Below are 27,630 nucleotides of genomic sequence, written 5' to 3'. Positions count from 1 at the left end.
GAAGAGAAAGGAACACGATGTAAGACAAGGCTTGCAAGCCGTGTCAGACACACACAAGTCAGGAGGCACCTGCTCTGCGGCCAGACCTCCGGCAGAGGAGAGGGGCATCGCTCCTGCCGCGGGCCTGGCTCCCGCCGCCCCAGCACGGGGCTGAGAGCGACGGCCCTCGAGGGCTCCGCGGGGAGCTGGGGGGCACTGCGGGGGGGGGCACGGCTGTCCCGAGGGCCTGTCTGCCTCTGCCCCGGGCTTCCCCCAGCAGCAGCATCCCAGCGCTTCCCCTCGCTCCTCCCCGGCTGCGCTGCTCTGGGGCTTCCTCTGGAAATCTCTACTGCAAAATACTACCTGCAAATCTCGCCAATCGGGATTACGATTGTCTATTACAGTTTCTAAAACTTTAACTACTTTACCCGGATCCTCCCTATGGTTTCCTGCCATTTCCTTCCAAGACCCTCAATCCATTGTGGAAAAAGGGACTTTCACATCCCCTGCATTTCCGCTGGGTCCTCCAGCCTGTCTCCGGAGTGCTAGCAGAACCGCACCTCCTCTCCGAGGACGCCTTGCTACAGGGCTAGACAAATCATCCTCCCCATCAGGATCACTCTTCTCTGCAGGAGGGCGGTGGCGCCGCTTCCTTCTCTTCCTTTTCTCCACCATCCCCGGCTCTGCCCCTTCTTCTTGGAGCTACCAGGAATTCAACATCCTCTTCCTCCTCGGGATGTTCTCTCAGCTTTTTACACCTTTTCCCAATACTGCATGCAGAACAACAACGCTTTGCCATTCCTCTGTCTCCTTTGTTCTCTAAAACTAACACATTCGTCTCTTTTGCCATTAATCCACATTTTTTCCTGCTCTTGTAATCATTTTGGAACTCAAAGAACATATCAGCATACGGTATTTCATCCCATTTTCCTTTCTGTCTATAGAGCAACATCAACTGTAAAATGGTATTATAAGTCCAAGCTCCATTTTTAGGCCATTTTTCCTGATCTTCCACAACGTCTATAACGGCCACCATTGATTACAATAAGTAAGTAATTGTCTACATGTTCGGGGATCACCTCCAAATGTATTCCAATGATTCAAAATACAGCCCAAAGGTGAATTTGTGGTGATCCCCCCTTCGGTAGTTGTTACATTTCCAATTTTTATAAAATACACAAACAATAACCCAAATAACAATGTCGCTTTTAGAATTACCAAGAGCTTTTATAATTACCAAGATACCAATGACCAAAATAACAATACCAGAATTACCAAGATAACGAAGGAGTACTGTTACCAAAGCCTCGTGCTCTGGTCGTCACCGTACTAGAGCACAGGGATACCCAAAATTAAGGCGCCTCCAATACTCCACCGATCTGCACCCTAAGGTTGCGAGTTACTCTAGGAGGTCCCAAAAATATGGAAAGCAATGTCTTATAGAGATCTCGGTTAGAAAACTCCCCACACACCAGGGGATCGCAAGAGCGGAGTCCCCAGAGAAGTCCTCCGGTGCCAGCTGGAGTCCAATCTGCGATTCCCTCCGGCTGCGGCGGGCATCCAATCAAGATCCAGTCTGAAGTCAGTATCCCATCTGGGTTGCCAGAACTGTTGCTCGTTTCTTAGCAGACTCTCTAAGCATATACACAAAGTCGAGTTTAGGGAGTAGCCATTGCTTTATTCTGCGCAGGCTGCTCGGTGGACAAGTCCACAAACCAGGCACACCTCATTACTACACAGCCGACACTTCATACAGTTTGAGCTACAGTTATCAGGACATTTTACAACTCCATTCAGTCATCCTCTTTCCCATTGGTTCCTGCTACGTCTCATCTTCGTTTAACGTTACAGTATCCTCCTTTTCTGCTACGCATGCTCCATGGGGAAGGGGCTTTGGTTGTTAGGGGGGCTTCCCTGCTCCTGGATGGGTGCTTTACTATGCTAATTAGGAAAGTTCACCCATAGTTCAAGCAGTTTTCTTTGGTTTATCAGCTGTCTTTGTTCTCTTCAAGCTCATGTGAATGGATACTCCCTTATCTGGCCCACTTATGGTGTCATCTTGCTGCTTTCTTCAAGGCCTTGTTTTGTTAACTCTCTGTGAAAGACTGAGTAATGAGCTTCTTCCTGGAGCTGTGGGTGCTCAGCCAAGCATTATCTACAACAATTACACCTGGTTACATCCTCAGGTCTTTCAAATGGCATTTCTCACACAGACGCATCACTGGGAAGCCAAGCTCCAGTTGCTGCCTCGTGGCTTGCTCCGTGTTTGGAGGGTTCTGGATGTGGCAGTGGAGAAGGCTGCGAGGCCTCTCTGGTCGACCGCTGCCTGGGGGGGTTTGGCTGCTGCTAGAGCAATGCCTTGTGGTGCCCCGCTCTGCAGTGGGGTCTTTGGCGTTGCCCTTGCTGATCCCTTGGGCTCGCAGGCAGTCCCAGGAGACAAAGTGTGACGCAAAGTGGCTGTTCTCTCTGTGGTGGAAAGCACTCGTGTTGGTGCCGGTTACGTGTGGGCAGCCTGCAAGGGGTTTGTGGAGTGCTTTTGGCCTGTGCAGGTGAGAGAGAAGCGTGGAGGGCAGGGGGAGATGTTCCTTGCCTGCACCATCACTCGGAGCCTCGCAGCAGTCGAGGGTCAGGTTAAGCCATGGTGTACGTGATGTGCCTGCCTGCTTGCAGAGCTCCTCGGGTTCTCTTCACAGTTTCATTGAACAGAGCAGGGGTTTGGGACCAAGGTCGTGCCCATGTGTGGCCAAGGCAAGGCGAGCTGCGGGTGCTCGACCTTTAGAGCTCTCGGCTCTTGCCTGGGGTGTGCAGACTTTGCTTCAGAGATGCCGGCATCTTCCTTAAGGTTTTTTTTTCTGGGGGGGGAGGGGCAGGGTTGAGGGGTTAGGGGGTGAAAAGAGTGAAAATGCCATTTCTTCCCAGCCTGCATGTTTCCGGTGAGTGCTGCAGCAGAGGGCTGGAAGGGAGCCAGGGGATTTTGTTCCCCTGCCAGCAGAAGGGAAGGTGCGTTTTTTTCGTCCCTCTCTTTAGCTCTGGAGAGTCAAGTCCCACCTGCAGCAGTGCTGCTGTTGCTGTGCACAGTGAGACCTGCAGCTAGAAAGCAAGAGCGCTGGACTCGGCCCGCACTATCCTGCAAGGCCAACAGGAAGGAGAGGAGGAAGGGTGGTGCTTTGGGGCAGGGGCTTCCCTGAGGCCCAGCCAGACGTGTCCTACCTGCGGCTCGCTCAGGTGTGCTGTGTTCTTGCTGCCCTGCCTGGAGGTGCTGTGCTGGGAGCAGAGGTGGTGCCTCAGCTTCTCCCTGGCTCAGCTCTGCCAGGCACGGGCGGCCAGCTGGCTGACGGGCAGGCCTGCCATGGCGAATGGTCTTGGAGCAGCCGGGAGCGCGGGTGCTGGAGCAGGGCTCGTGCCTGCAGGAGCCCCTCTGGCAGACAGGATCCCCCTACTGCAGCATCCCCATCCTGCCGCCTGAGCCCCTGCAGAGGAGTGAGGGCTCGGGAGAGAGGCAGTGATCTGCTCAGGACATCTGTTTGCTCTTTTCAGCCAGCTTCCCTTACTTCAGACAAGGTGCCCTGCACCTCCTGATCCTCAGCAGCCCTTCCTTATCCTCATGAGCATAGGGCAGGCAGAGTGATTTCAATGCTTCCTGAGCCACCTGTGTTCAGGGCTAGGAGCATGCTGGAGAAGTGCCTGTCAGCAACAACAGGGTTCACGCACCTGCAAGACTCCTCCGAGGTGTCATACAAACCATGGTTACGTGCCTGAGCAGCCTGACGGCTCGGTCCCAGGCCTGGCAGGACAGCCAAGGTAGACTACAGGTTGGTTTTGGTGTTTGCCTGGCGCCTGGTATGTGCAAGGGAACGTGCAGTGTGAGAGCCCCTGGGACGTGGTTCAGGGTCCTGCTTAAGGCCTGGTTCAGTGTAAAGGACAGGCCAAGTGGCAGGGAAGTGCTGAAGATGCAGTTCCATAGCCCTAATGAGCCGAGATGAGGGAGGCAGTGAGGAAGAGCTGAACTCTTCAGCCCTGCTGGCTGGGCCATTGCAGAAACTGCTCCAGCTCGAACCTAAGGAGAGTGGGCCTGAACCTGGCGACTGATCTGAAGGGGAAAGACAACTGAGGTGAGTATGTGGGATAGGGGAAAACAGAGGGGAGGGGGCGATGAAAGGGGTCAGTGGTGTGGAAGCAGCTGCTGGTGTTACTCTTGTCCGACTGAGGCCTGAGCCTGATCCCTGCAGTCTCTCCTCTGCTCTTAAACTCTTTGTGGAAGAGTGTTTTCCTGTGTAACCTCACTCTCTCCCATGTGAGAGTGCTGCAAGGTCTCAGTGCCAGCAACAGGCCTGGTGGCCTGACAGAGCAGCTGGTGCTTTGCAGCAGAGACAAAGTGTGTGAGGATGTGTTGTGCTGTGCCGGGCTGCGGGGAAGAGCGGAGGGCTCCTGCCCCTTTCAGGGCGATGCTAGTTTGTTGCAGGGCTGCATTGTGCCCCTTGCCTTTGTCTCCCTAAAGAAATGACAGGCCCACGTGGTAAAGAAACAGGGCTGCTTCTTTGTGGAAAGCACAAAAGGCAAGGGGTGAAGGGGGAGCTTGGTGATGGGGCGGGATGTGCCTGCGGCCTGCCGCTGTCCTGTGGGCAGGGCGAGATGCCAGCCAGGAGCCAGTGTGCCCAGCACAGGGAGCCAGTGTGTCCCAGCGGGCAGCAGCAGGGCATCAGGAGCGTTGCTCTGGCTCTGCTCAGGCAGAGCCATCTCCCCCAGAACGGTGCCACCTGTCCCACCCTCTCTGCATCCAGGAGCGCAGGGCTTGCAGCTTGGATCCTGATGGGGACTTTTTCCCTGGAGATGTCAGGATCAGGATGGTCTGTGTCGCCAGGGAACGCATGGCGGGTTGGCTGTCGTTCTCGAGGGGCTGGAGGACTGAGAGAGAAAGCCACGGAGCAGAGCTCAGCCACCTGTCTTTGCAGAGAGCTCAGCCAGCCCCTCCACACAGGGTCAGCCCCAGCCAGCTCTTCCCATGGGGAGGAGGGATCCGGTGGCACAAGTGGTTCAGCTGGAAGTTGCTGGGCAGGAATGCCCCAAATGCCCCCCAAATGCCCCTGTCCCCTCCACCCAGGCAGCCCAAGCCTTCCTTGCTTGGGGCAGGCCAGGGAACTGAGCTCACTGCCCAGGCTCCTTCCTCCTCCCCGCCAGCCCCAGCTGATGCACCACTGTCCACGCTCACCCTTGCAGATGTTCTGCAGCTTCTCCTCGCTCCAGGTCTTCACTTGCCTCCCGGCGAGCCCTAAGCGCACACCGCGAAGGGGAGGGTGGGGAGAGGATGGAGCCAGACCCTTCCCGAGGTGCCTGGGGACAGGACGAGGGGCCACGACACAAGTGGCAGCAGGGAAAATTCCCCTGAGAGAGGGCCAAAAGCCTGTGAAGCCTAAGGGTGGTGCAACAGAGACAGAGCTTGACCCTGCCGGGCCCTGGGAAACCCCTGCTGGCCGCCTCCAGCTGCCAAGACCTCCAGAAGCCCCTTCCCACCCCAGCTGCTCTCTGACTCTGTGACTGCTTGACCGGCTTTCTCTCCAGACCTGCCTGGCTTCGTTGCCATTGCCTGCACTAGTCTTGCTATGGAGATTTGCCTGTAACAAGTAACACAGGGGGAAAAAAAAGCTTCCGAGGGTTTTATTTGAGCAAGAAAACGGCTGTCACCAACTAGGGTTGGTGTGGGCCCATGGGTGCTATGGGACACGATGGGGCAGCATTTTTGTAGCAGCCGGGACAGTCTCCGTCGCTCTGCCTCTCTGCCCTGTGCCAGCCCCCATCTCAGGGGACCTGCCGGGCACTGGCCTCCTGGTGCCGGTCCTCTCGCTGCCCCGTGGCACAGCTGCAGCAGAAAGCTCTGCGCAGAGCCCGAAGCACCGTCCTGAGCAGCGAGGGCCGTCGCCTGGGAGCTGCGGTGTCCGGGAGGGTGGTGATGCCTGTGGGGGAAGGAGAGGCGTGGGCGAGGGGCTGTGCGGGTGCAGGACCTGCCTGTCGCCACCACCAAGGCCTTTCCCGAGGGGTCATGGCCTCGGCACGGCCAGCCCCCGAGCGCTTACTGCTGCCGGCCCCGGTGCCGCTCGCTGTGCTGGGACGGGCCGGCCATGCCCAGAAAGGCTCTTGACTTGGGTACGTACCTGGGTCCACCTCTGGTGCTTGTCTGAAGATAGGGGATGACTTCTCCTCCTCTTTGGGCTCAGAGGCAACCTGCAAGGGGAGAGCAAGCACACACACCGCGTGCCATCAGCTGGCGATATTCAGGACACTGGTGCCCCGGGATGGATGTGCGGAAGGGTTTGGGGTTGTGGGATGCTGCCAAGAGCTGTGAGTCCCAAGGGAAGGGACCTGCGGGTGGCACAGAGACGGGACAAGGCTTGTCGTGGGTCCATAGCAGCAGGGCTGGGCTGGGGGCTGTGACGGGCAGGGGGGAACAGAGGCAGCTGGGTGGGTGGCAGAAGGGGGCTGGCTCACTGGGTGTGGGAGGGGGCTGCTGCAGGGGTCGCCCCTTCCCTCCTCGCTCTGCATCCAGGCCCCAGGGCTGAATGCAGTGCAGGCGTTGGAGGGGACGTCAGCCCTGGGCCTTGGGCACTTGGAAACGGAGAGCACCAGGCAGCTCCCCCATGGCAGATATCGCAGAGGGCAAAGGCCTGAGGGGGACAGCTTGGCACCATGGGCGGGGGGGTCCCACGGGACGGGGCAGCTCTTTGCAGCCACCCTGCACACCCCAGACACAGCTCTCACAGCAGACCCCTTTGATAGGGAGACCAATGATGTGCTCCTTGCTCACCTGGGGAGGAGGGCCTCCACACAAGGCAGAAGCCACTGCTTTTCTTCCCTCGGGCAGTGGTGCTTCGAGAGGCAGGCTGATGCTCTCCTCGCAAGGGCCTCCAGCCAAGAGACGGGCCTCTGGCACAGCTTCTGCTGCAGAGGCAGGCACTTTTTCCTCTGCCTCCTGAGGGTCTCCGGCTGCAGGCCAGGCCTCTGGCTTTGTTTCTGGTCTCTCTGATGGCGCCAGAGACACGCTGTCCCCTGCCTCCTGAAAGCCATCCCCCAAAGCACATGCCCCTGCTTCGGCTCCTCCAAGCACTGCTGGCTCCAGAGGCATGTTCTCCATGTCGCCGGCTGCCTCCCTGGCAGTGTCTCCGGCCTTGAGGCTGGGCGAGCAAGGCACCTTCTGGGGGCACGTTTCCTTGTCTGCTAAGAGGCTCCTGAGGCTAGGTCTGACCCAGATCTCGCGCAAGGACGTGTTTTCCTCCAGCTCCTCCCTTTGCAGAAGCTCTTCATCTGCGTCCTCCTCCTCCTCCTCAGGGCTCCAGTCCCCTTGCTCTTCCTGCGCCGCTCCCAGCACTCTCTTCCTGGCTCCCACCTCCCGCTCCCTCCTGGGGGCATGGGCATACAGCCGCTCCAGCACCTCCCACTTGCACCTGGCATCCTTCAGCAGCTCCACTCGCGTTAGCTCTGGTTTCCACAAGTTGTAGAAGGAATTTCTGGCCAGCAGCTAAAAGAAGAGAGGCACATTTGTGAAGGGCGCTGCTTTTCCCACCACGAAAGGTCTCCCGGGGCCCTGCTCCCACTGGGACAGTCACGCTGCTGCAGTGGGGCCCAGCGGCTGGCCCCAGCGCAGGCAGGGTTACCACCTGGCCCAGCCCATCCTTGGCACTCACCTCCTTGCGTTTGACGTTGAGGGATCCTGACGCTGTCAGGGAGAAACGTTTCCCCTTGGCCTCCTCGCCCTCACCCTCGCTCTCCTTCAGGCTCAGCTTCTTCCTCTGGAAACAGGCTTCTCGCAGCTGGGCCAAGGTGTGCCCGGTGCACGCCAGGCTGCTCCTCTCGAGCTCCTCCAGCGGCTCTGTTTTGATGGAGAGCACTGCGAGATACTGCGAGGTGTTGTCGGGGTGCACGCGCAGAGGCTGTCCTTGCACATGGCAGATGATGCCCAAAGGCTGCTGGTTTGGGCCCTGCCCTGCCCGGGGGCATCGTGGGGTCCCTTGTGCACCGCCCTTGCCTGGGGAAGCGGGTGCACCGGCCCCGCTGACCTCCCTTTTGCCCCCACCAGCACGGGCATCAGGCCCTTGCTGAGCTGCAGGGGCTGTGCTTTTGTCCTGCTCTGTGGGCTTGTCCTGGCCTGGGCTTGCTGGTACTGCCAGACTGCTGGTTTGTGCCGATGATGTCCTTTTGGGCACGGCTGCACTGAGCTCCTTCGTGGCTTCATTCGCATCAGGCTGTGCTGGATGCCGGCCAGGTCCAGGGCTCCTGTCATCAGGACGGCTCAAGGCAGCAGACTCCAGCCCCAGGCCTGCACCCTGCACAGCCCCAGCAGGCGGGGCAGGGCCCTGTGGGGCAGGGCCCTGGCTCTCAGCCATCATTTCCAGGCCAGCTTCTCCAAGGATGTTCTGCACAAGGCTGGCAGGCTCAGGCACGGAAGGCGATGGTGGGGCCATGTCACTGTGGGAGTTGGCAGGGATGTCTTCTTCAAAGCCAGGTGACACCTCTGCACAGCAGGGCATGGGGAGTCCAGCTTCCTCTGAAACACCTGTGGCTGTTGTCGCACACTGCAGGGCATCATCCGGGGCAGAAGAGGCTGTTTCTCCCTGGCACGTCTCAGCAGGGGGCACCTGCAGCTCACGAGGCTGCAGGTCTGCACCTTGGGACACTGAGGACTTGCTTAGCACCAAGTCCTGCCTCTGCACCAGCGTGCCTGAACAGTGTGCCTTGACCTCCTGCCCACAGGCATCTCCGGGAGCAGAAAGCAGCTCGTCCCGCTCCTTGTATGCTGGTGTGCTTCGCATCTCCCTTTCAGGAATGGCCTGTGCTCCTGGGACAAAGGAGGAGCTTCCGGAGAGTTGCTGGCTTGTCAGGGGAAGAGTTGTCCTGGTACTGTCGTCTAGCAAGAGCCTTGCTTTTCCCAGGGCTGATCCACGAGAGCCAGGCCTGGGCTCAGGCAAGCAGTGGACGAGCTCTTGCATTGCCCAGGTGGGACCATGAGCTTCCTGCTTGCGTTTTGGAAGGGGAGGCAAGGAAAGAGGGCATGGCTTTAGCTCTTCCTCTGCCAGGCTCTTCCCTGAGTCCACAGCCTTCCCAGCAGCACTAACAGGTGGGAAGGGTTCCCTGGCAGCAGCTGTGCTGGAATTCACTGCCAGCTTCTCTAATCCCTTGGTCTCTCTCTCCAGGGTTCTCCTGGCCACCCCTTTGGTGTCCATGGCATTGGCCCTGCCTCGGGGAGAAGACCTGCAGGATGTTTCGCGAGCAGGCAGCTTCGTTCGACTTGTAGATCCTGCAGTTTTAGCTGCAGAGGTCTCCAGGCCTCCAGGGGCCTGCCGAGCTGCCTTGGTTGGGAGAGGTGGTAAGCCAGGCAGATGTGGTGGCCCTGCTCTTGCATGAGTCCTGCCAGGCGCTGTCTCCCTGTGCCCCAGAGGAGCCTTCCTTACAAGGCCAGTGGAGGGATGCAGAGCTTGTGCCACAATGGGAACGTCCCTGGCAGTGTCCTCCACCACCTGCAATCAAAGCCCATGAGAAAGGCTAAGTTCCTGCCATCCTCCCCCCTGCCCTCCATCCTTCCCACATGGAAACTTCCTGTGGCCCCGATGGCCTCGCCAATGGCTGCACTCTCCCATGTGGGCAGCTTCCCCCCTGCTCCCAAAGGCCGGGTGGGGAGAGGGTTTGTCACCGTGGGGCAAGAGACAGGCAAAGGCAGCTCCCTCGGACACCCCAAGGCATCTCTTTGCAGACTGCTGTGCAGAGCATGCGGTCAGCCTGCTGGGGGCAGAGACCTCCTGGTCTCTCCCAGCACTTCCCACTTGCTTCTTGGCACCTCCGGGGAGTCAGGCAGAGGCTTTGCCACCATCACTGCTCAGCTCTGTACCTTTGCAACGATGCCGCGTTCAGAGGCCCACGAGCTCTGTGGGCCGGGGAGCGAAGGCAGCCTGTCCCTTTGGTGGGACGAAGCCGGGGTCCGGCTGCGCTGCACCACTGTGTGCAGCTCCTGCTGGCCCACCTGCGGGAAGGAGGAAGCACATGATGGAGGTGGTTGTGTTGGTACGAGCAGCCCCTGAAGCACAGTAAACCCCAGCCCCATGTCAAAGGGAACCTCATGGCCACGCATGGCCCAGCTGCACTTAGCCCACAGCTGCTCTCTGCCCCTCAGTGCAGAGCTCACGGGCTCCCTGTGGGCCTTGGAGTATCCAGGTCGGTGTGTGCTTTACCTGAGAGAAAATCCCCAGGGCCACGAATAAATGCCCCCTCACTGGGCGAGCTCATGCCTGGCTGTCTTGCCCCACCTCCCCTTCCCCACCATCCTTGTGCTCTCCATGCAGGTCCCAGCCCTGCTGCCTGCCTCTCCCTCCAGCCCCACCACTCACCTTCCTCCTGCACTCCTGCGTGCCTGGGTGCCCGTCCGTGGACTGGGAGCAGGCGTTCGCCTGCCGCTCCTTGTCCATGTCTGGGATCCACTCGTGAGGACTTGCTACTCTGGCACCAAGGGGGAGCTGCTCCCTCCTGGTCGAGCTGCTCTCCTCAGAGTGGGGACCCCTGGGGGCTCTGGTCCCAGTAGGGATACGGTCACCATGGCGACCGCCCCATCACAATGGCCTTGTGGGCATGATGCCACCTCCATCACAAAGCCCTGGTGGTCGCCGTGGGGACCCCATCACAGTGCCTTGGTGGTTGCCATAGAGACCCCCATCACAATGCCATGGCGGTCCCCCTGGGGACACACAGCACCATGGTATTGCCTCCTTGCCTCCGGTCTCAGCTTCTGAGCATGCCTGAGAGCTGGTGTCTGGGGAGCAGGAAGAGTTTTCTTCTCCTCAACTCTACACTCCTCAGGCCTTGCAGAGGCTGCCCTTCTTCAGGCAGTCCATAGCACACATCCACAAGGCCACCCCTCTTGGTCTGCCTGCCAATCCTCACTCATAGCTCTCGACAGGCCCATCGTCCATCCCTAGGCAGAGATCCCTGCATTCCCACTGCTCTCTCTCTGGGGTTTCTCTTGTCCACATCTCCCTGCACCTTTTCCTTGCCAGCCCAGGCCAGCACTTCCTCCCTCTTTTTTGACTCACCCTCTCCCCGCACTTGCTCCCACTTTAAGGCTTCCCTCTCCAGCTCAGCCACCTGGTTGACCATCAGGTCAGCAGATGGGAACAGTCTCCTCCCAAATGAAGTGAGACAACCCGCAGCCTCAGTCCCTTGCTGTGGGCTCGGCTTTCAGCACCTCCTCCAGCTGCTGGAACCCCAGGCCAGATGGGGAAGCAGGAGCTGCCCTCTCCTCTCTCTTCCTGCTCGTGGGGCTTTTTTTCAGCTAGAAATCCCTCTCACCACAAAACTGCAAGGACTGGCATGGGCTAAGAGCAGGACTGTAGGCAACAGACCGTGCACTGCTGCAGCATGCCTTTACCTCCCCTCAGCCCCATGTGACACCTACCCCTAACCCAACACCATAACAAGAGACAAAAAAGCTGAACTCTAGCCCTGAGGTTCATGGACCTGTTTCTCCTCACGCTCCTTTACTACCCCCAGCCCCCTGCCCTGGGGCTGCACTCAAGAGCCAGCCCAAAGCCCCTTCACTCTGCCCTTTCCCATCGGGCCCCTGGCACACTCTGAATGAAAGTCAGCCCTGGAGTGTGAAGGACGGGGGAATGGAGTTAATACCATGAATTAATTGCAATTAATAGGCAACCTAATGACTTTTCTTTCAGAAAAAAAGGTTCTTTTCTGTTCTGCCCCTCAATTTCCTGCTGTGTCCCATAACAAGAAAGCAGAAAATCGGTATCTTTGAACAGGGTTCCCCAGTTTTAAATAGCTGCCTTCTGCTCCTTTTAAACACTTCTCCCTGCAACATACACACACCCACACACGCACATGCAAACACACACACACCCCACCTCCTAGCCTGCAGCAGACCACTTCCAGGACCAGCACAGAGCAAGGCAGGTAGCTTTATTGTGCTCCCCTTCTTATCTTAGCCAGCTTCCTATTACGTTTCCCATCAAGCTTTACAGGGAGTGAGTGAACTACAAGGAGAGAAAAACAAGAGAAATCATCATTCGTGCACTTTCAGATCGAAGCAACACACATGAGGGAAGGGAGAGTCATGAACAAACTGCTGTCAGGGTACATGAATGCAATATGAATTACAGTATCCAAAATGCAGACTTAAAACCTGAATCCTCAGGACAGATTTCTTCCTCTTGCATCAGTGTACGCTCAGACCTGCATGGCTGCTGCTGCTGGAAGCTTGTCATAGGCATCTCTGTGCCGGGGCAAAGGCCACCCCCTGGGCACTGCCTGAAGCCCCCAGTCCCTCTTGCACTGACGCTCTCGCACTCCACGGGGAAGCGGCACCATTGCAAAACGGTGCTCTTGTGCCAGCGGGCTGCTGGCCAGCGGCCCAAGCGTCGCTTGTGTCAGATGTACAAAACGTCCCCAGAACAAAGCTCTTCTCCTGAACTGCACCTTGCCTATCACACGCAGAACAGTGCCTCTCAATAGGGTACTAAAGTCAAGCAGAAAAAATTGGGGAGGGGGGATTTTAAATGCAATCCCATCCCTATAAAAATACATTCTCAGTCAGCACAAGCTGCTATTTCGGAAGGTCAAACTCAAGGCGGCACGAAACGCCTGCGTCCACCCGTCCAGCTCTCAACCGGAGACACATTTCGTGCTGACCCGTCAGTCCCAGCTCGCCAGCATTGGTCTCCCAGCAGACACCAAGCACCACCCAGCCTTCGCCAGGCGACAGCCAGGGATCACCACAAACGGCCGGACGCGGGCTGGGGAAGCTCCGGGGAAGGAGCGGCCGCGGCAGGGCAGAGGGGCTGCGTGGGGCAGGGCTGCTCCCGGCTCCGCTGCCCCCAGCACACTTCCCCCGGGGCTTCTCCGCAGGCAGCTCCAGGCAGGGCCGGCCCCGGAGGGAAGGAGCTTCCCTCGCTCGCGGCTTTCAGCTCCCGCCGCCGGGCTGGGGCCGAGGCAGAAGGGGCGCCGACGCGGGCGGCTCCCGGGCCGCAGGGGCCCCGGCCGGGCCGGGCCTTCCCCAGCAGCTGCTGGCAGACCGCCGGGCCGGGCCGGGCTCCGGCTGCCCCCGCGCCCGCCCCCCGCTGCTCGCTCTCCCCAGCCCCGGCCCCGGCCCCGGCCCTCGGCCCCGGCGCGGCAGCTCCCGCCGCTCCGGCTCCAGGCTCCGGGCGGCCCCGGCCCCGCCAGACGCTGCCCCGCGCGGCACCACCCGCCTCTCGGCCCCGCCCTGCCCGCAGGCCCCGCCCACACCTCCACCCCTCCTCTGCACCAGCGCGCATGCTCTGATCTGACCCCGCCCCCTCAGGCCCTGCCCCACCCCTCCTTTCAGGGCCCCGCCCTCAGCTCCCCTCCCTTCCCAGCCCCTCAGCTCCCTTGCAGAGCATGCGCACTGCCACCCCCTGCCTCTCCCGTCCCACCCCAGGAGGCCCCGCCCCACCTCCCAGGAGCCAATGGGGGAGCGCGGGGTGGGCGGGACTTTGGGGCTGGAGGCGTCACTTGCGGTGTGGGGGGCGGGGCTGGGGGTGCTGTAGCTGCCGGCGCTGGAGGCTGAGGAGCTGCCGTGTGCGGGGCCGGGGACAGAGGGCTGGGGACAGAGCAGGGCCTCGGCGGAGGGGAGTGTGTGTGGAGCGAGACACCTCGTGTGGGAGCTGCCGTTCTTGCGGCGGGTGTGAGGGGGAAAGGGAAGGGGCGGCCCCGAGCGGGCGCTGTCCTCGCCGGGCCGAGGAGCAGGCCGGGAGCGCGGCCTGGCGGGGGGAGCGTTGTCAGGGGACTCACGGGTCAGGGCCCGGGTTTCCCGTGTGTTTCCAGCATTCCTCGACACCGCTGTCCTTATTGCTTTCTCCCAGGCCCTTGGCGAAACCCCAGTTGTAAAGGCAGAGCGTCACCCTCTCATCGAGGTGGGTGTTGCTGTTGGAGATGGAGGCACCTAAGCATAGCTGTATTTTTCCTTCCTTCTTCCCTGTGTCCATCCGTGCTCCCTGCCTCTGGCTGCTTTAGCAAATCCGAGCTTTCCTCATTTATTACTGAATTATGTAGAGAAAATGGCTCCTCCTGGGTGATCAAACTACATCTGACCCCGAAGGGTTTGAGAAAGGGCAGGACAGCACTCTCGCAGATGGTGAGTGCTCTCCTAAACCTGGAGCAGGATGTGCTTCTGTTCAAGAGCAGGTGTTGTTACTGTAGCCAGGTATTTAAGCGGTAGTTATCCCTGAAGGTCACACTGGGAAGGTTGAGTTGTACTTTGTGTCTGCTTGAAGGCTGCTGCTGGCAAGTTGTGCCTGAAGACAGCTCCACTGAAACTAACGTTGTGCTAAAAGTTGACCTGGAGGACACAGAGATGTTTTACCTTCTTGAGTTTTACCTTCTGAAATGTGAGCAAGTACTGAATGACAATGCTTTTTTACAGGAATAGATTTGCATTTGCTATCTTCCCCCCTCCCCCCCCCCCATATTTTGTGCTTGATTTTGGTCGTATATTGCGAGCAAACATCGTGTGCTCTGTGAAGGACATCATTTCTGTTGTAGGAAGTTTGGGTGTACCTGACACAAAAGGGGAGATGGTCCAATAGCGATGGCACCAGCTTGGTGTGGGAGGATGAGAGTTGAAAAGAAGGGATTTGGTTGAAGAAAGACTGAAGAATCCTTCCAGTGTTTTCTGTTTGCTTTCAAAAAGACTAGGAAGAAACCTTAGAAACCACCTTCAGTTTCTGTTTCTGAAGCAGAAGTATTTACCAGACTCCCTCTTTGTATCAACTGACAAACTCTGTCCCCTGACTGTTGTCTTCTGCCTGGTGAGGAAGTGTGCAGCTGAGAGTTGGTTGTGAGACCTAGTTCCCGAGCATTACTTTAGCCGGATGTTATTTAAGTGGGTGCCTGTGAGTTGCTTTTCTGTCTTTTATTTTGTGTCCTATGTGGGCTTGTCTTTTTCTGGAGCTTCCAGAAGGTAGTGATTTGTGTGTTTGCTTCTGACCTTAGATGGCTTAGTACTCTTTAGTCTCTTTGTTTCCTTGAGGAAGGAGGCAGGCTTTACGTCTAGGCCGGGGTGGTATGTCGTTGCTGGTAACAGCCAGAAACGTTGGGTGCGAGAAGGGGGTGTTAGTGGGAGGCATGTGAGAAAGAGGCCGAAGTCGCAGTGGTGGGAGTCACAGCTGTGTGTGAGCAGTCTGTTGCCTGGTTGAGGTGTGTGGGGTGTTGCTGAGATGCTGCCGCGGTGGCAGGAGGTGCTGCTGGAGAGATTGTGCCATGTGTGTGGGGGAGATGATCGGCGAGGTGCTGGGAAGGGAGAACTCTGAGACCTGACGTGTAGCGTTGGGAGTCTGGGTGCTGCGCAGGGAAGTCGGTCTGTGCGAGACGTGTGTGTGGCTGCCCAGCCCTGTTCTGCCTGTTCTTTCCTCAGCATCGAGGCACGGGTGGAGGACCCTGGGCAGACTGAGGCAAGGGAGAGAACATCAGGAGTTGTACGTTTTCCAAGTAATTAGTATGCCTTATTGTTTTTGGGTGTTGTGTCCCGAGGAAAACTCTGGTTCTTCTCCTAAATCATTGTTACTGAAATGGTGAGGCTTTTCATTCATGATGTTGTCTGTGCTGAGTGACTGTGACAGGATACACTATTTCTCCTGCCAGTGGTTGAGATCCCATGTCAGCAGAGTGACCTGGACTCCAGGTGGTGTTCTCTGGTTGTGTGCCTCTGCCCATGGGCAGCAGCGAGAGTGTTTCAGCTGAAAGTCTCCAGTCTTTTGGTTGAGGATGTCTAAATCAGCTGGAGCTTTTTTGCTAATATAGCTTGTTATGGGAACAGTTTGACCCGAGGTTTCCAAGGAGCAGAGTCTCACACACGTATAGCAGCAAAATGAATGATTCATGTAAATGACAGTACAGCATAGTGACAGCTCGAGCTGGGTGCCTCTGGGAAGGGATCCCGAACAAAGAAATTCTGGGGTAACTATACCCTTTACAGTTTTATTTCCCTGCCTGCCAGGGAAGGTCTCCTCCAGTCGTCTTTACTGAGTCAGTGGTCCCTCTCCTTCTGACTGGTGTCTCTCTCCTTCTGACTGGTGTCTCTCTCCTTCTGTCTGATCTAGGCCTTTATCCCAGGCTGGCTGCCATGTCCTTGTTTCCCACAGTCCCTTCCCTTCTGGAAGGTCAACCACAACCCAGGTGCATCCCATCTTGTCCCCTGCATTCTACTTTGTATCCTCACTAGCTAGTTTTGTATTTGTATTAGCTGATTGTAATCTGTTTTGCAGTTACCTGGTGGGCAAAGTCACATCATCAGCAATGTTTCTGGAGTTCACTGACAGTTGGGCCTTGAGGCCTGCCGGCTTCATCTACTTCGGGCACTAATACTAAGCAAGAGTCAGACTTGGGCTAAGCTGAAGCTAAATCAGCTACAGTTCTCTAACAAGCTTCTGTCGGGATCTATGGAATTAAGCAAGCTCTTTCTGGAAAGAACGACAACAAACCCCAAAATGCTGTTGGCTAGTTCTTGGCTGAAGTGGCTTTGTAAGGTTTTTGTGAAAGTGAAGATGCATGTTACAAGTGAATGAGAGAGCCTTTGGTGTGCCAGTGACTTGCTTAGGCGTAGGCGGAAGTCTGTTCTCCTAGGGGTGACCTTTGTAGCGTCTGGCTTTTTGCAGTAATGCCAGTTAATCAATTCCTTGTGCACCCTTAGGTGCCCTTTAGTTAACTGAATGTAGAGTTTAGACAAGACTCTTAAAGAATCCCTTTGTAACTATGTCTTTGCTTTGTTTTGGTGTGCTTTGTTTTCTTTTGTTTTGTTTGTAATGATGGCAGAATGTTCAAATTAAGGAAGCAAATTGCACCATTTCTGGACAAGCTCAGTTCCGTTGTTTACATCAAGGTCGTTTCTTTTACGAAGCTTCACTAGAAAGTTGAAGGCATGTAACTTCTGAAGGTGTTTTGAACTGTGTCCTGCAGAGAGGCCAGGTTACATGGGTTTGCTGACAAACAAGTTTCTTCTCTAGCCATCAGTTTGTTCAAATGTCATGTGTATAAACTTACTGTTGTCCCAGTGAGGGTTTTTTTTTTTCCAGCTTGTTCCTTAAATAAGAGGTCCCAAGTCCTTTTTTTAATATGCCTGTCACATTCTTATGCCAACATAGGAGTTTTGTAATTATTTTAGAGGAGGTCCAGGAATTTGGGGAAAGCTTGTTTTGTGTTGCAAAACGACAAGCTCTGCTTGTGACCTGCGACCAGCACATGTCATAAGAAAACGACTAATAAGGGCAAGTGTGGAATCTTGGACTTGAAACTCTAGCCAGTTGCTTGCTTCATTTCTGAGAAACTTTCACATGCTGTTTGAAGGGCCTGTTTGCCAGAGTTCAGACTTTGTACTCAGGCAGGTAGTGTTAGGAAGTTGTCTGCATTATCACCGAGACCCATGCATTTAATTGTCCCTGAAAGTTGACTGGTGGTTTTTCTCTTATCACTTTCCCATCTGTCAGTGCAGGTATCAAGGGAGGTGAAACTTGGGGCCCAGAGTGGTTTCAGAGAAATGATCTGATCGGGTACAGAGTCTCTATTACCATCCTGGATTGAATGGCTTTAAAGCACAATGAGCGTGGGATACCGTGGGGGTCGGTTGTAGGTCTGCCCCTTGAAAAGGTGGCTCTTTGGTGACAATGAAGATATGAGTTTTTGGAGGAAAAGGGATGTATATGAGGAGACCTTCAATGTCTGTGTGTTTTCTTGATCTTCAGAGCCTGTGTTGTTTTAATGGGGACTCCTTCCCAAATGGAGGCAGTCTCCTGACTAGCCTCTAAACTGCAAGTGAACATCTTGAAGGTGCCAGCTCAGTGTGCTGGTGTTTAGTTTGAGTGGGCTAGCTCTGCGTGGATGCAGATATGGTTGCAAATGTTCATGTTTTCCCTTGCAAGTTAGCACCTAACTCTGAGTATTCTTCCCCAATAGATGCCCAAGGAGGAGGAGCTGGTGGCTTCCCCATCTTCCAGCTAGTGAAACTGATGCAGAGAAAGGAAAGGGCTTCTGCCATGTGTAGATGGAAGAAAGTGGGGAAGGACGCCAGCTCTCCCTGCTCTCCCAGTCTTGCTGCTCCAGAAGAGTGGTGCTGCAAGCTGACGTGATGTTTTCCCTTGTTCATGTGTGCAGCAGAGGTGGTAGCCAGATTCAGCTCTTCAAAAAGCCTTTCTTAACCGGGAGGTGGCTTCTTCACAATTGAATGTGACAACATGGAAACCGCCCATTTCTGTCTTTCTCTACTTCTCTCAGGCATTACAGAGCAGCAGAAAATGCTTGTGACCAGATCCAACCAGTGAAGCAAGCCAGTGCAGGGGTAAGCTTGTGTTGTTTCTTATTTCCTTTTTAGGGAAAGCTGATTGACTGTTTTCAACCAGAAATACCAGCGCTCTTCCTTGTATGCTGTTGAGTGAAGAATGTTCTCATGCCAGGTGTTATTCCCAGGGGAAGGGGGAGCATTCTTCAACAAATGGCACTTTCCCAGAGGTCTCGTGCTGTCATTTATTTTGTTTCTATGCCATTGTGAATATTCTGCACTCTCTCTTCTGGTTGCGTGGGAAGAAAAAGCAGTATTTAGGAGGCATGACTTATCCCACTTCATCTGGGCAGCAGAAAACAGTCTAAAGAAGAATCCGGTCCCTTTGTGGACCATCATCTTTCCTCCAGATGAAGTCTCCTTGGCCACTGGGGAAAATGAGGAAGAGGGTGGTTTATCAGAGGTGCTCTGCACAAGTGAATCAGAAAGCAATAGATTTCCTTCAGGAAGGCTCTCTGCATTGGCCACAGGGGACGTGCAGAAGAACAGCTTAGACTCTGCACCTTTCTGCAAGGTGTATACACTTGTCGGAGACGGATTGCACCCCCTCCGTTCTTTAGCTCTTTGCAGTTATCACTTCTGTTTGTCATTCCCCATCAGAGCTGCCATTCCAGCTCTAGAAGTGGGGCTCAACATGCTTTCACTCAGGACAAGTTCTGTCCAGTTTCCCTTCATGCAGTGCTTGGATAGAGCAAAGAAATAGATAAGAACTCAGTTTTGCAAAGCCAAAAGCTTGGGCCAAATGGATCAAGTAGGTGGGTGTGGGATATGAAGGTCCTGATGCCCCCAGAAAGAAGGAAATAGGAATTCAGAGCTAACAAAGGTGAATATGTTCCACCTAATTGCAGCTGTCAGAGCGTCTAAAGCTTAGGTGTGAGCTTAATCTAAGCTGAGGTCTGAGCTGAGACCTAATCTCTGAATCAGGCAGCTAATACCCCTGCACTAGGCCCCTGACTGTACAAAAGCTTTGAAGACTGTTGTCTGTTTTAAGCTTTGTTTTCTTAATCGTAGCATTGTAGACCAGGACTATGGCTGGGAAGTCAATGGTTGGAGCTTTGCTGTGGGAGCTAAGAAGATTGTTCCTACTTTCCATCAAGCTGGAGAGGAGTGGTGAACAGCCTCTCTGCGAAGGATAGTGCCATGTCATACCCAGCAAAGAGAAAGGTAGTTTCCCTTTGATGTTTTTCCCATCTGTGCAGGTATTGTATTTCTGCCAGCCCCAGGTCTCACTCGCCTGAGTGCTCCGGGGGCCTCACCTGCTCTACGACAAAGTCTGAGTTGTGTTTGGGGGCAAATCCTGGGGCTGTCATTGCTGGGCAGTATGATGTAAAAAACACTGTCCTCTCTCCTTTTATTTCCCCCAGCTCCAAGCCCAAAAGCTAGACGTGCAGACTTGGGAGGCTTCTGGGCAACTGATAAATTGCTGGACTAGCCGTGCCACTTTACCAGCAGCTGTTTCTTTCTTCCTTTACAGGAATGATCTTCTCAATTTTGTAGATTCCGCTGTCTTCAGGGCTCATGTTTTGAAGTTCTTCAGGGTAAAATGTCTCCTTGATGGTTTTGTGACTGTAGTCTATTAAACAGGACACGGGTATCTGAGCCCTTCTCACAGCTCCTACCATACAGCTCACAAGCTACATTTCCTTACTCCACCGTGTCCCTGCCCTTGCCTGCTAGCTGGGGAGGTGGCTCTGTGGGAGGAAGTTCATGTGTCTGTGGCAGAATCTGAAGCCCTCACAGCAAAGCATTTTCTCCAGCTCTCAAATCTTGTTTCTTTTTCTTATTTTCTTTTTTTTTTTTTTTTGGCAGGGGAGGTGGAGGTTTTGGGCAGAAAAGGTGTTCTGTGTCCTTGGAAAAATGAAGACCCCAGGAAGAGGCTCTGCCTTGGCTAAACTGAGGTGTTTGAAGTGCAGAGAGCCACAGGTTGGAGTGCCCTTGCCATCCCTGAAGAGAATAAGTTGGTTTTGCAGTGGGATGCAATTCATCCTGAGGAAGATGCCTAGGAGGAGATTCAGTGCAGAGAGCTGGACACCTAACTGTGGGTGCTGGTGTGGAGGTACCTCCCTGTGAGCTGGGTAGTAATCTCACCTGGAAATGTACTCAGTGCAGAGGAGTGGGGAGTAATTCCAGAGACCAGCCTTCCATTGCTTCAGCAGCTATCGAGTGCCATTTTACATTTCCTAGGATGTCCAACCTGTTATCTAGCTGTTGCAGCAGTGGTGAGTGGAAGTTCAGGGATAAGGGGAGCAGGAGTTGTGTAGTGTGGCTTGTGATTTATGCTGAAGAGGCACCACTGAAACAGTGGGACTTGGGGGCTGGGGATCAGTTTTTTGCTCTCACATGGGGTTTCTGGTGAAGATGTTGGGTCCCAACAAATGGGGTCAGGTTTCAGGGGTCCTGCAGGCTAGGCCTGAGGAATATGTATGTCAGCACTGCGAGGTAGTGCTTGAGGATGGAGGATGATGTGGGGAGAGTTACGCAGGGCTGGGGCAGCAGGGATGTGTCGACTGCACTGAAGCAGACCATTAAAACTCTGTGTGTTTATGTGTGTCAAAAATAGAAAAGCTGTCACATATCAAAGGTGCTACTTGAGGGCAGAGCTGTTTGTCCCTTTCATCTTCCTGCAAGCGATGCCTGTGATGCTTTGGTCTAATCAGTGCCTGGGGAGGGACATGGATTTCCAGCAGCAGCTCCATCTCTAACAGCCCTCAGCAAGCCCCGTTAAACCTCCAAGACACTTTATTCCTGTGATTTCACTTCACACTGTGTGACTTTCCCCTGGGAGCTTGTAAGAGTGTGGGAACCACAGTGAGCTTGTCATTGCCTCTAATCTGCAGGGTGGCTAGTAGGAGAACTTAAGAGTGTTGTTAAGTACAAAGTTTTTAATGAGCACGTGATGTAATCTGGTTTCATTTGTTTCTCATATTTAACCCTAACAAAGCTACACTAACGTATTTCAAATGAACTTCATGAATGTCCTTTTCCAGTGGCGATCTAGTGCTATCCCATGTAATATGTGTGGGACAGTGGGACGTCTGTTATGAAATGTAGCCTTCCAGGGTGCACTGATGTCCCAGAATTTCAGGCCTTCCTCTTCCTGCTGGTTCTAGTTATCTGAATGATGATTCTCCTTGGGAATATTCACGTTTTTGTGCTGGTGACTGCGGAGCAGCATTCCTGTCCTTTCAATCCTGCCAGGGATAGGATGTGTTAGTATCCTATTCATGAGATTGGGAACCCCTTCTGCCACAGAAAGACTTTCTCAGCCATCTCCTTCCACCTCACTGTAGAAAGAACTTTCTGCAGCAGCCTGGTCACTGTGTATCTCTTACCAAAACCCAGCACCCTGACAAACCCTAGCAAAGGGTTCTCTGTCTTTTACACAGCCCTGCCTCTTCTAATCAAGATGCTCGGGTTGCCATTGGTAATCCCAACCCCAGCCAGCTCTTTTCTGTCTTACATATCATAATGGAAAAGATGCATTTAAACATGCATGCACGCATTTGTCTGAATGTGTGTCTTCAGTCCAAGAAAGATAAGGTTAAGTGAGCTGCACAAAGTAGACGCATTCAGGAGATAGACTCCCAACCTGAGCAGATTGTTATCACCTGATCTGAGAAATAGCAAGCTGAGTTGTAATATTTTCCTGTTGCAATGTAGCTTTGGAACAAATACTGTGTTTAGGCTAGCTGGGAAGCAGGTACATGAAGTGTATTCACAATTACAGCAGAAACAAATCAGTGCCAGGTGCGTCACAAGTGCTGGGCTCCAGCACTGGGGAAGGAGCCTAGCGCAGTCCCCCCATGTCCCTCTGAGGCCCACTGCCACCACGCAGGCAGCAGCACAGCCTTGGTGCCAGGGGCTGGGCGAGCACAGCCAGGCTTCTATGTGACACGGCCCTTGGGAGAAGGAGCAACCTGGAGTGTGCCAGTGCTGGGCCTGTCTCACTGCAGGCTGCATAGGGGCTAGTCCCTGCCTCACAGTGCTTGCTTACCAGGGGACCTGTGTCGTCGGTAACTGCCAACCCTGGTCCATCCCTGTCCTGTGAGCAGTGTAGGGGATTGACAGGGCTTGGGAAAGGGACAGGAGTGTCTGGGAAGCTCTCACAGCCCTGCGTACACTTGATGGCTGCAATATGCAGGCTCTCACCTTCTTGGCTTCCTTGGTCAGGTAGTGACCTCTCAGTTTTCTCCTTTTTTCTCCTACTTCAGGGCAGTAGCCCATTGCCCCAAAGGGAGCCCAAAGGAGGGAGGCTGCAAAAGCCTACAAGGGCAACAGATGCCTTGGTTGTGGGGTTCCCCACCTCAGATGTGAGCTGGCTGGCACGCGGGGCTGAAGACCACGCTGGCGCACAGCCTTTGTGGCCCAGCCTTTTCCCAGAGTGTCATGGGCCCCAGCTGAAAAGGCAGGCGCTCCTTTCGGGAAGGGCTGCATGCACCACACACCTGCCCCAAGCCTGAGGTGAAGGGGGCGTCTCAGTGAGGCGGTGGGGAAGTGGAGGAAGGATGGGTCTGGTTGGTGGGGCTGTGAGAGAAGCAAAGATGGTCTCCTCCTCTTCCCATGCCATGGCTGCTCTGATGAGCATTTTCGGGGGCAGGAGCTCAACCCTCAACCTCACACTGTGCTCCCCCTGGAGCCCACCACCTATGCCCACGAGCAGAGCCCTGACAAAGCCCTTCCCGCCAATGTCTGTGGTCTCAGCTGTGTGCTTAGCTGGTACCTGAGCACCGATGCCACTGCTTGCTGTGTCCTGCTCTGTGTGGGCATCCGACAGGGCTCTCCTGGCCCTCTTCTGAGCCTGAAAAAGAAAAGGAATTATTTGCAGGGCAAGGGATGAAGCCAGCCCTAGTCCTGGAGAAGGGGTGAGGATCCCCCCTGCCCGGCCTACTCCTCCATGCAAGACTCTGGGGATCAATCGCATCAACAATCGCAATCGTGTTGGGTTGAAGGGAACCTCTTTCTCAGCTCCCAGTCTGTTGCTTCCAGAACTGCAGGCATCCAGCGGAACATGCCGCATACTGAGCCATGCTCAGCCTTGTCCTGTCTCTTGGTTAGCAAGGTCTAAAAAGGCCTAAGCCCAGATTTGGCCTACGGATGCTCAGAGGCTCCTTCCGGAAAGACCTCCCTGACCCTGACCAGGAGCAGTGCACAGCATCTTTCCTGGGAAATGCGAACAGGCACTTTGCCATCCCTGCCCATCACATCTCACTGACTGGGCTACTGTTAAGGTGCTGTGAGTCCCGCAGAGCCTTCTGTGCCTCCAACACCCTGACACAGGCTCCTAGATGTCGGTGCAAGCACTAGCTCTGAGTCCCATCCGGCTGGAAGCATTGTGGGACCCACTGTGCCTTGGTTGGGCGCCCCTTGTTCAGCTCCACCAGGAAAGAGGCCCTGGTGCCATTTCCTGGGCCAGGAGTGCGGCAGAGCTGCCAGCATGCTGTGCTGCCCTGCCTGAGGCCTCACCGGCTCTGTATCCTCCTCTGCAAATGGCCATCTACGCTGCTTCTGCCTAGGAAGCCTCCATGGCGTCCTCATGGCTGTACTGGCAGGTTGTCTGTGCACTGCCTGCAAAGAGAGGAAGGCCAAATTATCAGGGACAATCACCAGCTGTCAAGGTGCTGTGGCCACCGCACAGCCTTCTGGGCCTCCAACACCCCCACACAGACTTCTACATGTCCCTGCACACACTGGCTCCGAGCCCCAGCACGCTGCCAATGTGCTGGCACCCTCTGCAGCAAGCTTGGCCACCTCTCCTTCAGATCCACAGCAAAGGGGCCCTGCTCTCACTTCCTGCCACAGCAGTGGCACGCAGCTGCCACCACACTCTGCCACCCTGGCCCAAGCCCTCACCAGCTCTGCTCTCTCCTGGGCAGAAGGCCTTCCCGGGCGCTGCTTTTTCAGGACCCTCCGTGCTTTCTCCCTGTCCATGCTCGCAGCTTGCTTCTGCGCCACCTGCAAAGCCACGAAGGGCACATTGTCACCGAGCATCAGCAGCAGATCGAGGGCAAGGGGCTGCTGCATCCCCAGCACCACTGCGGCCACACGACAAGCCCCACACAGGAAGTGCCGCACCTTCGGGACGGGCGCTTGCTGCTCAGGCTGCATGCCTTTTCCACAGGCCTGCCCGTTTTTCCTGTGTGCCTGGAAAACCTGCACCGAGGAACCCATGGCCACAACCTGCACAAGCTCCGTGTGCACACAGAGCAGCACCAGGGTGAGCATGTGGGGGTTAGGAGTGGCACTTACGTCCTTGCTGCTGGGTGCGGAGACTGGGACCAAAGGTGGGATGCTTTCCAGGCTCTACAACGGAAGACATTGGTGGCACAGGCGCTCAAAAGGAACCTTCTTTGGCCCTTTGGCATGCAACTCCCACGCACAACAGGCCTAGCCCACCTCCAGGCACCCAAATCCTTCAGGCAAGAGTCACAAGCCAAGAGTCCAAGAGCCCCGACTCCTTTGCCCTGACTCCCACCACAAAGGGCTCCCACACACTGCCCTGCTTGGCCCTGGCGTCAAGACCTCTGCCGCCTGCCTGCTCCCAAGTAGCCCTCCTGCAAAGCCTTGCGAGCACAACAGATGCCTTGGCTGGCAGGGCTCCCTGCATCACAGGGCAGCTGCCTGGCAGCACGCGGGGCTGAAGACCATGCTGGCGCACAGCCTTTGTGCCCCCTTTCCCCAGAGTGGCATGGGGGAGATGCAGGTCCAGGGCCCAGCTGCAAAGGCAGCTGCTCCTTTCGGGAAGGCCTGCGTGCACCACACGCCTGCCAGGCATCTCGCTGAGGCACTGAGGCAGCGGGCAAGGGGAGGAAGGATGGGGCTGCTTGGTGGGGCCAGGAGGGAAGCAAACATGGGCTCCTTCTCTGCCCGCACCATGGCTGCTCTGATGAGCATTTCCTGGAGCAGGAGCTCAACCTCACACTGCGCTCCCCTAGCAGACCACCGCCTCTGCCCAGTAGCCCGAGCCCCAACAAAGCCCCAACAAAGCCCCTCCTCACAACTTCTCGCGCCTCAGTTCCCTCCTTAGCTCATACCTGAGCACCCATGTTGCTGCTCACCGGGTCCTGCTCTCTCGCGGGGTCTGATGGGGCCCTGCTGGCCCTCTCCACAGCCTGACAAAGCAAAGGAGGCCTTTGCAGCGCAACACAGCACGCCAGCCCTACTCCTGGCCCACGTGGTGCCAAGCAGCAACAGCGCCCCTCTGCTCAGCAGCCTCCCACCTCGCCTCACTCCCTTTTCAAGGGCCCACCAGGGAGCACACACCACAGCCAGCCCACCCCTCCGCTCCCATGCCAACTACAGCCTCTCTCTCTTCCCTTCCCTCCACACCAACTTGGCAGCTTTTGCCCTGCACCTTCCCACGGCAAAGACTGTCTTCCCCGTGGTACCGAGGGCAGGAGCGGCCTGGCACGTGGCACAGAGCTGTCGCCGCCACTGCCACTGCTGCTGCCGCCCCTGGCCCACCCATCGGGCCCACCTCCCCACAACCCACTCGCCTTCCTCTCCCCACACACCCACACACCAGCCTCGCTCCCCCCTGCCTCCTCCCACCATGGCACCCATGCCCCCGCCAACACTGCCGCTCCCTCCTCCTGCTGCCTGCCACCCACCACCACTTCCAGCACCGCCTGCTTGCCCACCGCACAACAACCCGCCCCAGTGCCCTTAGCAGCCCCCCGCCCCTACTCCTCCAGGCAACACCCCTCCTGGCCATCAAGCACATCAAGGGGCAAACGGGTGGTGCGCAGTGTGGCGCTCAAGGAAACCCCGCTCTCACCTCCCAGCCTCTTCCCTCCACAAATGCACTATAAGGTCTTGAGGCCGTCTCAGCCCACATTTGCCCTACGCCTACTCACAGGCTCCTTCCTCAAAGACCTCCTGCACCCCCACCACCAGCACTGCACACCAGCCTTCCTGGCAAACTCCCAACAGCCACTGCCCCATCCTTGCCTCTCCCAGCCCCTCCCACTGCCGCGGCACAGCCCTCAAGGTGCTGTGGCCACCGCTCAGCCTTCTGGGCCTCCAGCACCCCCAAACGGCCTTCTACATCTCCGCGCACACACTAGCTCCGAGCCCCAGCACGCTGCCAATGTGCTGGCACCCTCTGCACCCCTCTTGGCCACCTCTCCTTCCGATCCCACAGCAAAGGGGCCCTGCTCCCACCTCCTGCCACAGCAGTGGCACACAGCTGCCACCACACTCTGCCACCCTGGCCCCAGCCCTCACCACCTCTGCTGGCTCCACAGCACAAGGCCTTCCCAGGCGCTGCTTTCTCAGCAGCCTCCGCGGTTTCTCCCTCGCCAGGCTCCCAGCTTGCTTCTGCACCACCTGCCAAGGCACCAAGGGCACATTGTCACCGAGCATCAGCAGCAGAGCGAGGGCAAGGGGCTGCTGCATCCCCAGCACCACTGCGGCCACACGACAAGCCCCACACAGGACATGGGCCTTCGGGACAGGCACTTGCTGCTCAGGTTGCATGCCTTTTCCACAGGCCTGCCCGTTTTTCCTGTGTGCCTAGAAAACCTGCACCGAGGAACCCACGGGCACAACCTGCACAAGCTCCGTGTGCACACAGAGCAGCACACGGCTGAGCATGTGGGGGTTAGGAGTCGCGCTTACGTCGTTGTTGCTGGGTGCGGAGACCGGGATCGGAGGTGGGACAGTTTCCAGGCTCTACAACGGAAGAAATTGGTGGCACAGGCACTTAGAAGGAGCCTCCTTTGGCCCTTTGGGGGCACATTGGCATGCAGCTCCCGCGCACAACATGCCTCAAGGCACCCAAATCCTTCAGGCAAGAGTCACAAGCCAAGAGCCCAAGAGCCCCGACTCCTTTGCCCTGACTCCCACCACAAAGGGCTCCCACCCACCACCCTGCTAGGCCCTCGCCTCGGGCCTCTGCCACCTGCCTGCTCCCAAGTAGCCCTCCCGCAAAGCCTTGCGAGCACAACAGATGCCTTGGCTGGCAGGGCTCCCTGCATCACAGGGCAGCTGCCTGGCAGCACGCGGGGCTGAAGACCATGCTGGCGCACAGCCTTTGTGCCCCCTTTCCCCAGAGTGGCATGGGGGAGATGCAGGTCCAGGCCCCAGCTGCAAAGGCAGCTGCTCCTTTCGGGAAGGCCTGCGTGCACCACACGCCTGCCAGGCATCTCGCTGAGGCACTGAGGCAGCGGGCAAGGGGAGGAAGGATGGGGCTGCTTGGTGGGGCCAGGAGAGAAGCAAACATGGGCTCCTTCTCTGCCCGCACCATGGCTGCTCTGATGAGCATTTCCTGGGGCAGGAGCTCAACCTCACACTGCGCTCCCCCAGCAGACCACCGCCTCTGC

The 27,630-nt window shown here is 56.4% G+C and overlaps 2 long non-coding RNA genes across 2 annotated transcripts; one reads left to right on the top strand and one right to left on the bottom strand.

Annotated features, from left to right (window-relative positions):
- The first annotated feature begins 13,527 nt into the window (after positions 1-13,527).
- On the top strand, positions 13,528-21,491 carry LOC138063559 (uncharacterized). The gene is made up of 5 exons (XR_011137089.1): positions 13,528-13,895; positions 18,247-18,310; positions 19,322-19,474; positions 19,785-19,848; positions 20,120-21,491. It is a non-coding gene; the product is annotated as an uncharacterized lncRNA (long non-coding RNA).
- A 1,544-nt stretch (positions 21,492-23,035) lies between these two features.
- LOC138063616 (uncharacterized) lies at positions 23,036-24,214 on the bottom strand. The gene is made up of 3 exons (XR_011137117.1): positions 24,161-24,214; positions 23,774-23,875; positions 23,036-23,108 (listed from the first exon to the last, which is right to left on the bottom strand). It is a non-coding gene; the product is annotated as an uncharacterized lncRNA (long non-coding RNA).
- Positions 24,215-27,630: the final 3,416 nt, after the last annotated feature.

The sequence above is a fragment of the Struthio camelus genome, chromosome 32 (assembly GCF_040807025.1).
Source record: "Struthio camelus isolate bStrCam1 chromosome 32, bStrCam1.hap1, whole genome shotgun sequence".
In the NCBI taxonomy this organism is placed as follows: Eukaryota; Metazoa; Chordata; class Aves; order Struthioniformes; family Struthionidae; genus Struthio; species Struthio camelus.
Note: the sequence above shows the minus strand (reverse complement) of the source record. Positions and strands in the feature narration are given on the sequence as shown.